Source organism: Rhinopithecus roxellana, chromosome 12 (assembly GCF_007565055.1).
Source record: "Rhinopithecus roxellana isolate Shanxi Qingling chromosome 12, ASM756505v1, whole genome shotgun sequence".
NCBI lineage: Eukaryota > Metazoa > Chordata > Mammalia > Primates > Cercopithecidae > Rhinopithecus > Rhinopithecus roxellana.
The window spans coordinates 56,960,111-56,977,206 of record NC_044560.1 but is presented as its reverse complement, the minus strand read 5'-3'; positions in this window follow the sequence as shown (position 1 = coordinate 56,977,206).

The window sequence follows — 17,096 nt, the reverse complement described above, 5'->3', positions numbered from 1 at the left end:
AGATGAAACGCTCCTGATTGTTGTAAATTCAAAATTGCATGCAGGATTGTGTAAAGACAATGCCAGGATGGGCTGCCAGAATGAGCCAACAGCGTGTGATGTACTTCCCCCTGTAGGGAGCCTATAAATGAACGTGTAGTCAGGGAGGTTTCACATCACCAAGATTCCTATCCCAGAAAAGTAGATGTTCATAGCTCTGGGAATGGAATGCAACCCTTGTGGAGAGCCTATAAATGGACACATGAAGGGCGCATGTTCATATGGATAAGATAGGGTTATAAATACCCTTATCTTCCCACGGCTCTTCTAGGTCTCTTCAGGGTTTAGGCATACTCCCTTCTGAGAATTTTTTGGTTTAACTGGTTGTCTAGCTTCACGTCCTGTTTCTGTTGATTGTTTGGAACCAGCTTTTCCTGCAACTGTTACTGCTGAATAATATCTTGCTAATCATAGGATATGGATAGACTGTGTTTCTGTTTTAAGGCTCTGTTAGAAATTACTGATGCACACACTATGTTGTAAATTCTTATCTCTGTACACTGTACTTCTGCATACTGATGTTATGTTAAAGAATCACTTCATCTCCATGTGACCATCTCACCTCATAATCAAATGACCCTAAATCCCTCAGTAACCTACCCCCACCCTCACTAAACTTAATAATAAATGCTGGTTTATCCAGTGCATTGGCGGCATCACAGGACCAGAAGGCAATGCCCCCCTGGACCCACTTTCACTACCTTGGGTGTGTCTTTTATTTCTTGACCTCCCAATCCACCTGGGAACAAAGAAAGAGGCCTGTTGCACTGTGGGCTGCTGGCCAGATCCCACAATATAATCCCAGCAACTTGGGATGCTGAGGTGGGACAATCACTTGAATCCAGAAGACGGAGGCTGCAGTGAGCCAAGTTCATGCCACTGCAATCCAGCCTGGGCCACAGAGTGAGACTCCATTTAACAAAAAGAAAAGGGGAGGTGGCACCAGGATAGCCGAAAAGGAACAGCACCAGCCTCCAGCTCCCGGCGCGAGCAACACAGAAGTCAGGTGATTTCTGCATTTCCAACAGAGGTACCGGGTTTATCTCACTGTGGCCTCTTGGACAGTGGGTGCAGGACAGTGGATGCAGCCCAACGAATGACAGCGGAATCAGGGTGAGGCATCGCCTCACCAGGGAGGCGCAAGGGGGAAGGGAATTCCCTTTCCTAGCCAAGGGAAACTGTGACACACAACACTTGGAAAATCAGGTCACTCCCACCCTAGTACTGTGTTTTACCAAGGGTCTTAGCAAATGGCACACCAGGAGATCATATCCTGCACCTGGCTCAGAGGGTCCCATGCCCATGGAGGCTCCCTCATTGCTAGCACAGCAGTCTGAGATCTAACTGCAAGGCGGCAGTGAGGCTGGGGGAGAGGCACCTGCCATTGCTGAGGTTTAAGTAGGTAAACAAAGTGGCCATGAAGTTTGAACTGGGTGGAGACCACCGCAGCTCAAGGAGGCCTGCCTGCCTCTGTAGACTCCACTCCTGGGGACAGGGCATAGCCAACAAAAGGCAGCAGAAACCTCTGCAGATGTAAATGTCCCTGTCTGACAGCTTTGAAGAGAGTAGTGGTTCTCCCAGCATGGAGTTTGGGATCTGAGAACGGACAGACTGCCTGCTCAAGTGGGTCCCTGACCCCTGAGTAGCCTAATTGGGAGACATCCCCGCTAGGGGCAGACTGACACCCCACACCTCACACGGCCGGGTACACCTCTGAGATGAAGCTTCCAGAGGAATGATCAGACAGCAACACTCGCTGTTCAGCAATATTCACTCTTCTGCAGCTTCTGCTGCTGATACCCAGGGAAAAAGGGTCTGGAGTGGACCTCACATAAATTCCAACAGACCTGTAGCTGAGGGTCCTGACTGTTAGAAGGGAAACTAACAAAAACACAAAGGACATCCACACCACAGTCCCATCTGTACGTCACCATCATCAAAGACCAACGGTAGATAAAACCACAAAGATGGGGAAAAAGCAGTGCAGAAATGCTGAAAATTCTAAAACTCAGAGCGCCTCTCTCCCTCCAAAGGAACGCAGCTCCTTGCCAGCAATGGAACAAAGCTGGACACAGAATGACTTTGACGAGTTGAGAGAAGAAGGCTTCAATGAAACTTCTCCGAGCTAAAGGAGGAAGTACAAACTCAGCGCAAAGAAACTAAAAACCTTGAAAAAAGATTTGACGAATGGCTAACTAGAATAACTAATGTAGAGAAGTCCTTAAACAACCTGATAGAAATGAAAACTATGAAACGAGAACTACGTGACAAATGCACAAGTTTCGGTAACCAACTCGATCAACTGGTAGAAAGGGTATAAGTTATTGAAGGTCAAATGAATGAAATGAAGTGAGAAGAGAAGTTTAGAGAAAAAAGAGTAAAAAGAAATGAACAAAGTCTCCAGAAAATTTGGGACTATGTGAAAAGACCAAATCAACATCAGATTCCTGTACCTGAAAGTGACTAGTAGAATGGAAGAAGTTGGAAAACACTCTGCATGATATTATCCAGGAGAACTTCCCCAACCTAGGAAGGCCGACCAACATTCAAATTCAGGAAATACAGAGAATGCCACAAAGATACTCCTCAAGGAGAGCAACTCCAAGACACATAATTGTCAGATTCACCAAAGTTGAAATGACGGAAAAAATGTTAAGGGCAGCCAGAGAGAAAGTTCGGGTTACCCACAAAAGGAAGCCATCAGACTAATAGTGGATCTCTCGGCAGAAACTCTACAAGCCAGAAGAGAGTGGGGGCCAATATTCAACATTTTAAAGAAAAGAATTTTCATCCCAGAATTTCTTAGCCAGCCAAACTAAGCTTCATAAGTGAAGGAGAAATAAAATCCTTTACAGACAAGCAAATGCTGAGAGATTTTGTCACCAATGGCCTGCCCTACAAGAGCTCCTGAGGGAAGCACTAAACATGGAAAGGAACAACCAGTACCAGTCACTGCAAAAGCATGCCAAAATGTAAAGACCATCGACACTAGGAGGAAACTGCATCATCTAATGAGCAAAATAACCAGCTAACATCACAATGAAAGGATCAAGTTCACACATAACAATATTAGTCTTGAATGTCGATGGGCTAAATGGTCCAATTAAAAGACACAGACTGGAAAATTGGAGAAAGAGTCAAGACCCATCAGTGTGCTGTATTCAGAAGACCTAGCTCACATGCAGAGACACACATATTTATAATCCCAAAGGATTATAAATCATGCTGCTATAAAGACACATGCACACATATGTTTATTGCGGCACTATTCACAATAGCAAAGACTTGGAACCAACCCAAATGTCTATCAATGACAGACTGGATTAAGAAAATGTGGCACATACACACCACGGAATACTATGCAGCCATAAAACAGCATAAGTTCGTGTCCTTTGTAGGGACATGGATGCAGCTGGAAACCATCATTCTCAGCAAACTATCAGAAGAACAGAAAACCAAACACCGCATGTTCTCATTCATAGGTGGGAATTGAACAATGAGAACACTTGGAAACACGATGGGGAACATCACACACTGGGGTCTGTTGTGGGGTGGGTGGAGGGGAAGGGAAAGCATTAGGAGATATACCTAATGTAAACGACGAGTTAACAGGTGCAGCACACCAACATGGCACATGTGTACATATGTAACAAACCTGCACGTTGTGCACATGTACCCTAGAACATAAAGTATAAAAAAATTTTTTAAAAGACAAAGGAAATTAAAAAGAAAAGAAAAGAAATGATGGAAGTCCAAAATTACTTTTATTGAGACTAATGATAATTCTTTAAGTTTTGGTCATATTCTCACCTAAGTGAGCGTACAGTCACTCCAAAATAGAACCGCACATGCTAGATGTTATATACTCCCACTGAAAATTTAAGGAAGCAGATAGCTCTCAAAACAGATAATATTTTTCTGTAAAAAACGATTCCAGTCTACCTGAGTGAGCATAATCAGGAAGTCCCCTCTGCTTTAACTTTTACCAAAAAAAGTGACCTGAAGTATTCTGATGTTAACCAATCAATTTATTTCTATGGCTTTGTTTACTGATCCGCATTTGACAAAACCCACTGTTATGTTATTGTATTGCCCAGGGGGAGTCATCACTGTATCTGTAGAGGGGAGCTGCCCCAAATCATAAATGACAAATAAAAGCCAATTACATCTATAACTAAATTAGTTGTAATTTTGTCTTGTCACACATGTTCACAGCAAGCAATGGCCAGTGGAGTCTCTCAGGCTGTATCATTCTCACCCTGACCTTCCTGCCTCTCTCTTTCACTTACAAGGACCTTTATGATGACACTGGGCACTACCCAGATAACCGAGAATAAGCTTTCCATCTGAAGATAATCAATTGCATCACCGTTGAACAGTGCTTTTTCCAAGAAAATAAATGCATGTGTTCCAAGTCTTAGGATGTGGATTTTTTTTTTTTTTTTTTTTTTTTTTTTGAAACAGAGTTTCACTGATGTTGCCCTGGTTGGAGTGCAGTGGGGTGATCTCAGCTCACTGTAACCTCTACCTCCCAGGTTCAAATGATTCTCCTGCCTCAGCCTCCCAAGTAGCTGGGATTACAGGTGCCCGCCACCACACCCAGCTAATTTTTGCATTTTTAGTAGAAAATGAGCCACCGCACCCTGCCCGGATGTGGATGTTTTTAAGAGGCCATTATTCTGTCTCATACAGGTCACTTTCATAAACATTACCCACAACAAAAATATGTTTTGCCTTCCTTCCATGTCTCACTTTTCTGTCTGCACAAACCACAGTGAAACATACTAGCTCTGCTATGAAGTGGCTGGATGACCCTAGGCCACTCGTTTGACCTCCCTCAGCCTCTTTCCTCATCTGCAGTGTAAGGCTGACTCTCACTGCATCAGAAAATGACAGTGGAAGAGTAAATTAACATGTGTAAGACATTAGTCACAGAGCCTGGTACCTGATAAGCCCTCGGTAAACATTCCTTTCAGTCTTTTCCTTTCACCATCCCATTTTTCTTGCTCTCATCCATCTTCTCCTTCAACTCCTTTCTCTTCAGTAACTTTCTCAGTCTAACCTGCCAATTAAAGAAGCCACACTACCCATTCTCTCATGACTCTGACGGTGTGTTCTTGTGATAGGGTCTGCTATCCACTCAAGGCAATGAGTATTATTTATATGGAGAGGTCTGCTTGCAACAAGAAATCCTTTTTATTTTCGCACAAAATGTATACACGATTTCTCTTAACTTACGCACACCAGTCTCAATTCAACCTGTTATTCCATACACGCACTTCATTATTTTATTCTTCAGTCTTTCTCCTTACACCCTAAAAATTAGGATAGTACAAAAAGAAAAATAATGGCCTGGGTCGGAAGAGGGTATTCCTTTAGCAACATGAATGTTTTCTTTTTCAAGATGAATGCTATCTGCAAGGCAGCTCTGATGCCCATTTCTGGGTTTGGCTTACATCAAAGCCATTCAACTCTAGGACACATTCTTAGATTCCCAGGAGATAATGATTGTCACGGAAGCCACACCCACTCTGAGAATTCCTACTGTTGGGTAAAGGAATGTTTACAGAATGTTGTGCATGAGTGACTCCTCCTAAATTCTTCCACTCCTGGAAATTAAGCTTCCCCACTAACCAGCTTTATCTCCAGCTGGCCTGCCTGGACCCTGACTGGAACGTACCTCCACACTCTGGATGGCCAAGGTGGCACTTTTGCCTATTCCCATAATTATAATAGCTCACACACTGATGCAGCACTCACTATGCCCCAGGCACTATCCTAAGAGCTTTTCATGTAGCTACAGTCCTGACAAAAAAATCCTAAGTGCCACCATCAACATTTTTAAAGATTAAAAAAAAAAAACAAAACTGTGACAGAGAAGTATGTGTCCACTGTCACCTAACTCAATAATTTAACCTCATCCTCCACTTCATCTGGTAAGAGGATACTCTAAGATTTACAAGGTCTCCTGAATGACACCCACCTTCAAAAATGATTTTTGTCCCATTTGCTTTCAGGATTTGAAGGCCAGCATTTTGTTTTCTGTCTCATCCTTCACTTATGCACCTGTTCCCTAACACTGCACTCACAACTGCACAGCCCTGCAGAAAAGCTAGCTTTTAGAAACCTCAATCTTTTTTGGAAAAAATAAAGACCAGGTTCCAAGTCTCACAAAGGGTCATTTTTTATTCTATTGTCAACTATTTGCATGGCCATTCTCTGGCCATAAACAAGTGCACTAGAAACAGAAAATGTAAAGAGACGAAAGTAGGAGGAGGGTGAGTTTCTAGATAGACACACAGGGAATAGTCCAAATCCAGAAGAATTCATAAAATGCACACAGGGAGTGTGGCTTTGAGTGATGACAGCCCCACTTGCCATGTTCCATGGCTGTTGACCTCTTACTTCCTTCTCAACCTGCCCTTCCTTGTCTTGCTTTCTTAGACCAATACAAACAACCTGGGAGCAAGGGTCATTTGAGAGCACACAGCACTGAGTGGTAGGGTTGGGAAAGGCAGAAATGGAATAAGAGCGTTTGACTCATGAAGACCTGACTCACCTAGGTACACATCAAGTAGGCAGGCAACAGATTACGAAGGGCTTTCCAGGACTCATAGTAGTTATCCAGAATGACTGACTGAGGCATGGGTCTTGAACAATCGAGTTTTATTGATACAGAGCTTGACACTGCACCCTGGGAAAACATGAGTTTCAAAAAACCTCGGTGGCTTGTGTTCTCTCTGAAGAGGTTTCAGGAGGCTTAGTATTTATACATTTGATTAAAAGAGAGAAGGCAGGTAGGAAGAGATGGAGTGGGCAGGAAAACAATCGATATAATCTTGTCTTTCTTCTGTGCCTCAGAAAATTAATATTATCAGAATGAGAGTCAAAATACTTCAGTTTGAGGGCTAGATTTTGATTGTTCACCTAAAATTACAATCAGCATGTCTTTCTTTTACGAAGAAAAATACATCTTGAAAGGTTTGAAGCCAAGAAAAAACAATTTGTTCAGGCAATCATCCGGAGATGCCTGAGATCTTTGGCTTTCCTGTTTACCGGTTCTTTTTTCCCTTCTTCTTCTTCTTCTTCTTTTTTTAAGAGACACAATCTTGCTCTGTTGCCTAGACTAGAGTGTACTTACTGCAGCCTTGAACTCCTGGACTGAAGTGGTCCTCACACCTTAGCCTCCAAAGCGTCTGAGACTATAGCCATGTGCCACTGCACCTGGCTAATTTGATTTATTTTGTTTTGTAAAGATGTGGTCTCCCTTTGTTGCTTAGGCTGATATTAAACTCCTGGTTTCAAGTGGTCCTCCTGCCTTGGACTCTCAGGCTGGGATTACAGGCCTGTGCAAGCACCCCTGGTGCCACAATTCTTCAAAAGTTCTCAGAGAAAGCATTGTAGAAGACCCCTTTGGCTGTATGTTTCATCTGATCCTACATGACTAGGAAGGCTCATTCTTAAGAATTCATGTCCTATGGATAAGGGGATGAAGACAAACCAGAAAAAGGGAAAGGGAAGTCACAGTAACAAAGGGACAGTATAGTCTTGGAACCTTATTAAAGTCACACAACTGCTGCTTCAATTAGAGCAATTTGTTTGACAAACATCGCTCTAACTCTGTCAGTTGTATGTTGGCTCACCTGTAATGTCTGGAGCAGTCTATAGACTAGGTTTCCTAGAGTTTCTGAAGCATCTTCCAATTGCAATGGCAATCTGACACAATTTTCTGAATTGCAGTCTGAACCCAGTGTTCACGTGTACCTTTTCTGTAGTCTACACATCAGCAGGCACAAAGGTTGTTTATGTATAAGTTGCTATGATTTCTCCAGAGGTTTACATAAGTCATCTAGTTTCAGCTTGCAAGGTTTAATCTACATATCTGACAAAAGGCTAATACCCAGAATCTACAAGAAACTTAAACGAATTTACAGAAAAAAAAAAAAAAATCAAAAAGTGGGCCAAGCAGATGAACAGACACTTCTCAAAATAAGACGTTTATGTGACCAACAAACATATGAAAAAAAGGTCATCATCACTGGTCATTACAGACATGCAAATCAAAACCACAATGAGATACCATCTCACACCAGTTAGAGTGTTGATCATTAAAAGGTCAGGAAACAACAGATGCTGGAGAGGATGTGGAGAAATAGGAATGCTTTTACACTGTTTTTGGGAGTGTAAATTAGTTCAACCATTATGGAAGACGGTGTGGCGATTCCTCAAGGATCTAGAAGAAGAAATACCATTTGACCCAGTAATCCCATTACTGGGTATATATCCAAAAGATTAAAGATCATTCTACTATAAACACACATGCACACATATGTTTATTGTGGTACTATTCACAATAGCAAAGAATTGGAATCAACTGAAATGCCTATCAATGATAGACTGAATAAAGAAAATGTGGTACATGTACACCATGGAATTTGATGCAGCCATAATAAAGGATGAGTTCATGTCCTTTGCAGGGACATGGATGAAGCTGGAAACCACATTCTCAGCAAACTAACACAGGAACAGAAAGCCAAACACCGCATGTTCTCACTCATAAGTGGGAGTTGAACAATGAGAACATGTGGACACAGGGAGGGGAACATTATATATTGGGGCCTGTTGAGGGGTGAGGGGCTAGGGGAGGGATTGCATTAGGAAAAATACCTAATGTAGATGATGGGCTAATGGGTGCAGCAAAACACCATGGCACGTGTATACCTATGTAACAAACCTGCAGGTTCTGCACATGTATCTGAGAACTTAAAAGTGTAATTTAAAAAAAATGATACCAATTTTAAAACCAATCCCAATGATCTTTTCTCCCACCTCAACAAAATAAAATATGTACTCTCAGGAATAGACTTAGGAAAGCAAAAGGCTCTTGTTGCCACTGCCTTATCCAAGCAATAAGACTTGGGATGACAAAAGTCCATGATGGATGGGACTTCTTATGACAAACCATCTTGGGAGCTTAACACATTTGTAAAACAAAAGAAAAAATAAAAAGCCCTCAGGTTCTCAGTCATATTAAGGCTGGTCAACTAATGTGACTTAAAAATGATTCCTCCCCCGATGGTGGAGACCAAGAGTGAGTTCTCTGACTCAGTCACAAATCAAGCCCTCAAGGTCATATGACAAGATGAGAGAAAAGTTTATCCAGTACCTCCCTTTATGAACAACACTGAAAGAAAGAGATAAAGGAAAAGAGTATTCCTGGGAGGAAATAGATTAAGCAATCAAAATATTCGTACCCCAACATCGCTAAAAGTACACCAGAATTACTACACCAAGACTAGTCCAACACAAATCTTCTCCCATTGATCAAAATTTGGTGGAGGAAACAATGATTTTTATCCTCCAACTGGAAAGAATGCACAGAAAGAAGCCAGGAAACTTGAGACTAATACATTTTTACCCTTTAGCTGGCTGATTATCTTTCTGCATTTCTGCATGTCCAAAACGAGGTTATGGCAGTAAATCAGGTTTTAGTGGTAATACAGGTCATGGGAGAAAGAAAGGAAGTTCAGTTAGCAAAGCTGGTCTTGTGTCAGTGAAACCTTGCAGGTAGCAGCCCTCGGAGAAAAATCAATGCTAAATTTTTTGTCTTTAAAATATCAGATTCAGTCCATTTCTCCCAGATCCAGATGAGGGAAGACATGCCTACATTAATAATGATTCTCTATGATGTAGACTTTTTTCCACAAAAGGCAACTGTGCAGGGCCACTTCTATTTGCTGGCCCTCTGACAGACACGTCAAAATTTGTCAAAGGAATATATCGTGGCTTAAAAATATTTTTATTTTCTTCAACTAACTGGTGTTTCTAGAAGTGGAACTGGATGTTCTGCAGTTACAGAACTTTAACCAATTTAAAGGCCTGCTTCACCATAATGTAGAGCTCCTGTTAGATTTGGATTTGGCCAAGTGAAAGCGTTTTGGACATTAGACAGGGTGAAGAGTTGGTCAAATCCAAAGGAAGAATGATAAAAACCAAAACCACAAATAGCGATTGCACTATGTACATACTGTTGAACACTGTAAGCACAAGGAGAGGTTAGAATGAAGTAGTAATAAGCCTTATCCTGCAGCTACCAAATTCTAAAACAAAAGCCCAAACCAGCTCCCTACTTGAGCAGGGACCAAGCTGTAGTCCGATCTCCATTGTCACAGGAGCAGGAAACTCATGTTCCTTTAGGAAGTGAGCAAGGCTCCATGAGGAGAGGAGTTCCATGAAAAAACAAAGCTCAGATCTCAAACACAAAAAATTGGAGAAAGCAGGGACCTCAAGAGAAAGTAGGATCCAATTCTCAGAAAGTCACACAATTGATCAGAACTAAAGCTCTATAGTTGGTACTGAGCATGAACAATAGAAGAAGCACTGCAGGTCAAAGGTTCTAAACTTCATTAAGAGGACCCCTTCATGGTTGGCAAAATGTTAACTAAATTGAGTGCCCGATTCAAGTTTCTGAATCAACTGAGGTTTATTGGACCAGAGCTTGAGGGCATACCCTGGAAAAACACAAGTTGTAGAAACCCTCTATGGCTTGTTATGTCTTTGAGGAGGTTTTCAGGAGGCCTGGCATTTATAAGTGTTCTTAAAGGAGGGAAGACAGGTAGGAAGAGACAAGTAGGGGGAAGAATATTTGGTCTCATCTTGTCTTTATTCTGTACATAGAAAGAAAAAGCATTATCAGTGTAAAATCTAAGACTTTAGTTTAAGGAGCTAGACTTAGATTGCACACCTGAAGTTACAATTGATGTGACCTTGTTTTATGAGAGAATATATATCTTAAGATGAAGATGAAAATGAAGAGGAAAAAACCTGCTATGCCCTGGGTACCTTTATGTTTGCACCTCATATAATGCTCACAATGACCCTTTAATCAGTTACTATTATCCCTCTATCCCAAAACATCAATGAAATTGTCCCTTATCTCAGAACCCATTAACGGTGGAACCAGGACTCAGACTCACATATTTCTGAATCTAAAACTCACGCTTCCAGCAAAAGAAACTATCAACAGAGTGAACAGCCAACCTAAGAAATGAGAGAAAATATTTAGAAACTATGCATCTGACAAAGGTCTGATATCCAGCATCTATACACAACTTAAATAAATTTACAGGAAAAAAACCATTAAAAAGTGGGCAAAGGACATGGAGAGACACTTTTTAAAAGAAGTTATACAAGTGGCCAAGAGCACATGAAAAAGCTCACTATCACTGATCATTAGAGAAATATAAATCAAAACCACAACAAGACACCATCTCACACCAGTCAGAATGGCTAGTATGAAAAAATAAAAGATAACATGCTGGCAACGCTGCAGAGAAACGGGAAGGCTCTACACTGTTTGTGGCAGTGTCAATTAGTTCAACCATTGTGGAAAGCAGTGTGACAATTCCTCAAAGAGCTGAAAACAGAACTACCATTTGACCCAGCAATCTCATTACTGGTTATAAACCCAGAGGAATATAAATCATTTTACCATAAAGACACATCCACGCAAATTTTCATTGCAGCACTATTTGCTATAGAAAAGACATAGAATCAACCTAAATGCCAATCAATGGAACCGGATTTTTAAAATGTGGTATATATACACCATGGAATACTATGCATCCATAAAAAAAATGAGATCTTGACTATTACAGGAACATAAATGAAGCTAGAGGATAATATCCTTAGCAAACTAATGCAAGAACCAGAAAAGGAAATATTGCATGTATAAATTGGCACTAAATCATGAGAACACATGGACGAGATGGGAGCAACACACACCAGGACCTACTTAAGGGTGGAGGGTGGGAGGCAAAATAAGAAAAGAAAAAATAATTATTGAATATGAGGCTTAGTACCTAATTGATGATACAATCTGTACATCAAACCCCCATGATATGGGTTTACCTACATAACAGACCTCCACCTGTACCCCTGAAACTAAAATAAGCATTTTTTTAAATAAAAAAACACAAGGAATTTCAAACATCAACAATTTATTCTCTAATCCTTCTCCAATCAAAATTTTAAGATTTGTTTTGACAAGAAAACTTTTAATGAGCAGAATATATTAGTTTCTTTTTTCTAAAATAATAATAAAATAAAACTCATATTTCACCCTACACAATTGTACCTACCAGAATTCAAAGAAAGGAAAGTTGGCTGCTTCTAACAGAAATAACCATACAGATGTCAATGAAGAGACAGGGTCTGAAATGGGCCTTAGGACAAAAACAATTAAGGAGGTTGAGTGTCTGAGTCCGACCAGCAGACCCTGACCCAGTGAAGGATGAACAAATATACTCAGACACAAATATCCCGGGCTGGGCTGGGAGCCACTCACCCATACCCAGAAAGTTCCTGAAAAGAGTTAGCAGTAGTGGCCCCAATCAGCCAGTGAAGTTTGCATTTATTTAGTACAGATTAAATGACAAACGTCTCGAGTAAACACCACTAGAGGGTAATTGACATTACGACCTCCTGCAGATAATCAAAGGCTGTTCTTAAGACCACCTGAATAAACTCCTCTACAATCCTAAGTATCTACACCTTTTAAGAAATTTCAGCTGCCTTCAGCCAAATCTTTTACTGAAGCTATGCAACCTCCCTGGCCTTCCAAGAAGGTTTGTGACTATTTCCTATAACTATCTTTATAATTTTTCCTCTAAAATCATTGCCATCACCCTGACTGAACTCCCACATCTCCACCTTCTCTGTTTCTTGTATCTGTCTCAAACAACAACAACAACAACAACAACAAGAACAACAACAAAAAGATTTCTACCCACTTGTTCCCAAAGCTCTACGTCTAGCTTACCTTATTTCGGGAACCATGGGTTAAGTGATACAATTTGCATTAGGTCCCTTAATTGAGGCTGCAAAACCGAGGCTCCAGTGGCTTTAAACAGCTGTTTGAATACTTTTAGATACTGCTCCCATTGTGCTGATAACTGTTGTCCTGTGATAAAAGCCTACCCTGAACAATTCCCTCGAAATTGGAGATCCCAAGCGGGCACCGATGACCTACTGACTTACTGACTTATCGACTTACTGGCTTACCAACTGCACAGTCTTCTCCTTAGTTTTCAAAGGTTCTGTCATGATTATTTGCAAGTATACCTCAGACCTGGGCACCGACATGCCAGGTCCTCACACGGGGTACCAACTCTCTGGGTCCAACCGGCAGATCCTGACCCAGCAATGGATGAACAAATACACTCAGACACAAATTTCCAGTGAAAGAGCAGGCTCGGTGGCCGAGTCACTCACGGATACCTAGAAGGGTCAAGTAAAGAGTTAACAGCAGAGGCCCTGATCTGCCAGTGAAATTCGCATTTATTTAGTACAGATTAAATGACAAAGGTCTTGAGTAAACACCACTACAAGGTAACTGACATTGCCACCTCCCCAAGAGTAGCTCCCCCAGCATAAGATTAAATGTTGGTTTTTGGACCCCTGAGGAAACAAGCTATTTAGATACACTCCTCTACATTCCTATGTATCAATGCCCTAAGCTTTTAAGATAATTCAGCTGCCTTCAGCGAAACCTTTTACTGAACCAATGCAAACCCCTAGACTTCCAAGAAGGTTTGTGACTATTTCCTGTAACTACCTTTACAATTTTTCTTCTAAAATATTTCCCACCACCTTGACTGACGTTCCACAGTTGAGAAGACAGGGAAGGGCATCAGACAAGCAAGAAAAAATTTGAACAAGTTTGGCCATAAGAAAGTAAAATGTTGGTCAGGTCTTTCAGCATAGATCAAAAAAAAAAAAAAAAAAAAAAAAAGGGAGATTAGGGCCATGCTATGAGGACACTGAATGGCAGCCTACGTAATGGGAACTTCATCCTACAGATAAGAGAAGTCACTGGAAAGCTTTGAGAAGGTCACAAACATGACAAACAGCATTTCCAGGAAGATTACTCTGACCAGCCTTAGGCAAGAGAAGTTGGGAAATGATCTTCAACTTTGGAAACTTAATAGAAATATCTAAAAGATCTATATTTCTTTTCTTTTCGTGTTTAATTTTGAAATAATTTCAGACTTTCTAAAATGTTCCAAAAATAGGCAAAGCCCTCATACACTTTTCATTCAACTTCCCCAAATATTAACGTTATAGATATGCACCTAATAATCAAAATCAATAAATGATTATTAACTCTGTAAAATGAATGCCTGTACAGACCTTATCCAAATCCCCTCTATGTTCTGACTAATGTACTTTTTCTGGACTAGGATCCAATCTAGTATCACATATTGCTCTTCATTGTACTGTTTTCTCAGTCTCCTTTAATCTGGGAAAGTTAGGATTTACCTTTAAGAGCTTCACATTTTTGAAGAGTATTGGTTACTTATTTTGTAGCATGACCCTCAGTTTGGACCTTTCTAACATTTTCTCACAATTAAACTCAGTTTATATAGTTTGTCCAAAAATACCACAGGGGTGATGCTGCACCTTCTCCATCCATTATATTAGAATGCCCTAAGATGTCGTTATCGCTGATTACTGGGGACGTTAACTTTGATCACTCGGCTAAAGTTCCTCCACTGCAAAATGACCCTTTTCCTTGAAAGCATTTTTAAACAACCAATCCCTGGGCTACACCACACATCAGCCAAATCAGATACGCTTGAGGGATGGTACAGGCATTGGTAGGCTTTAAATGCCCTACAAGTGACTGTAATCAACATCTGGAAATGCAAACATATGTCTTAGACAGTGAAGATTAGAATCCTGAAAATCAGCTAGGAGACCATTCCTAAGGCTTCCCTTTAAAAAAAAAATCTAATTCTAAACAAAAGCAAATACATCTGGATTTTGGCATGGACATATGGTAGAGAAATTGAGGAAAAATAGAAATCACCTGATGAGTAAAGAGATGAGTGAGTAGACTGCAGTCCAATATGAAAAAAAAAAAAGGGGCAGAATCAGGTGTGGTGACACTTGCTTGTAATTCCAGCATTTTGGGAGTGAAAGTGGGCAGATCCCTTGAGCCCAGAAGTTTGAGAAAAGCCTGGGATTTCACCAGACTGGGTGAAACCCCATCTCTACAGAAACAAACACAAAACATTAGCTAGGCATGGGGGCATGTGCCTGTGATTCCAGCTACTCAGGAGGCTGAGGCAGGAGGATCACTTGAGCTCACAAGGTTGAGGCTGCAGTCAATTATGATCTCGCCACTACACTTCAGCCTGGGTATGAGAGTGAGACACTTGCTCTTTAAATTAAAAAAAAAAAAAAAAAACATTAAAAACAACGTTCTAAGGTCATTTCTAATACAAAAACTGCATCTTATTCTGTGATATTTAGATGCTATAATTAAAATAGAACATGGAGGTGTTTCCATAGGAATAGCTGACAGATTCTATATTTTTTATGCAGCTGCATCATATTCTATTGTGTAGATATAAGGTAATCTGTTGAATTAGCATAGTGCTGGTGAAAGTCTAGGTTGTTCCCAACATTTTGCTGTTAAACAAACAATACAGTGAATAACCCTGATTAGGTGTCATTTTTCATGACTGGTAGTGTGATAAATTTTTCCCAGTAAAGTTTGGGAGGCAAAAATATGTATTTTTGAAATTTTGACATGCAGTAAGAAATTTTACTCTACAAGGTTTGTACATATTTTTATGTTCCAAGAAAAGTAGGGGAGGGTAATATCACTTCAGCTGCTCTCATTCAAAAGTCCTGAGTGACAGGACCTTTAGGGGCACAGGCACACGGCCATATCACTGGTGCTCACACAGGGCAGGGGCATCTGGATCCTGGGAAGCTCCAGGAAAGGTGAGGATCCCCTCTAGAGGACACCCTGCTAAGGATCAGAAAGGGGCCAAGGAAGTCAAGAGATTACAGCAGGTCTTAAACTATGGGAAAGTTCAACTGAAGGGCACTCAGGTTCAAGGGGCAAGCTGAGGTGAGAAAGTGGTAGATACTGATGGATGGATAAGGTAAAAAGCTCCAGGGAAGCTAGGGGAGGCACATCAGGGCTCTCCACTCCTCCTCAGCATTGAACTTTGTAGTGGTCATGCTGGTGGGGCTCTGTGAGCTCTAGAATGTTCAACACTATCTGGGGACTCTACCCACTCAAGGCCAGCAGGACTCCCTCCCCCAGCTCTGACAACCAGCAATGTCTCCAGACTTTGCCAAATGCTTTTCCCAATGAAAAATTTGCCCCTGGCAGAAGCATTAACCTACACTAATCTGTAAAAGCATATCACCACTAAAATCCATCACCTCTTGGTAGAAGAATTACAAGTGTGAGAGGGACGAAATGGAGGTCTTCAATAGCTACTGAAATGACTTTTACTTAATCAGCAATTTGATGTCCCAGAAGACATGTTTAGAGGTGATGCCACATGGCTGCCTGTACCTCACAGTAGAAAGGGTGTGGGTTTTCCAAGGGTCTGTAACCGTGAACTGGAAATGTCTGTAACTGTGAAAGGGAATGACACTCACTGGGTTACATTAAAAAATTGATGTAGGGAATTCTGTAGATATTGGGAGAAAAAAATACACAACGTAAACCCAAACCCCATTCTGATTCTCTCACCATCTTAGGGCCATCTTATCTATCTATGAATGGTAGCATAAGGATTTTTGTATATTTTCAAAATTGTATACTGTTGGATCATTTTAAAAATATGAATAAATCCCAAACTGGATGAGGTAACTGGACACTGTTGGAGTTTCACTTTTGGTCAGGAGAGCTGACAACATCCTGCTCCCCCTGGCCTGGACATTGTCTGACTCAGGGGCCTAAATGCTCTCTTATTATGGAGAAAGAAGATATTTTGAATATTCTCATCATTCACCCATTCACCTCTCACACCGTTGACCTCTCAAACCTCTTCCCCACTCCTGGATTTCATTCTCAATTTACTGAGCTCCATTTCTGTCTCTCATGCATTCCAACATGTGGTGGGTCCAGGTGGTGGCTTCTGCCCATGGTTTTGTAAAAAGCAAACAAACAAAACAAACAAACAAACACAAAACAATGAAAAAGACTTTCGAAATTGCTTTGCCTGACACCTCCTTAAACTGACCTCCAC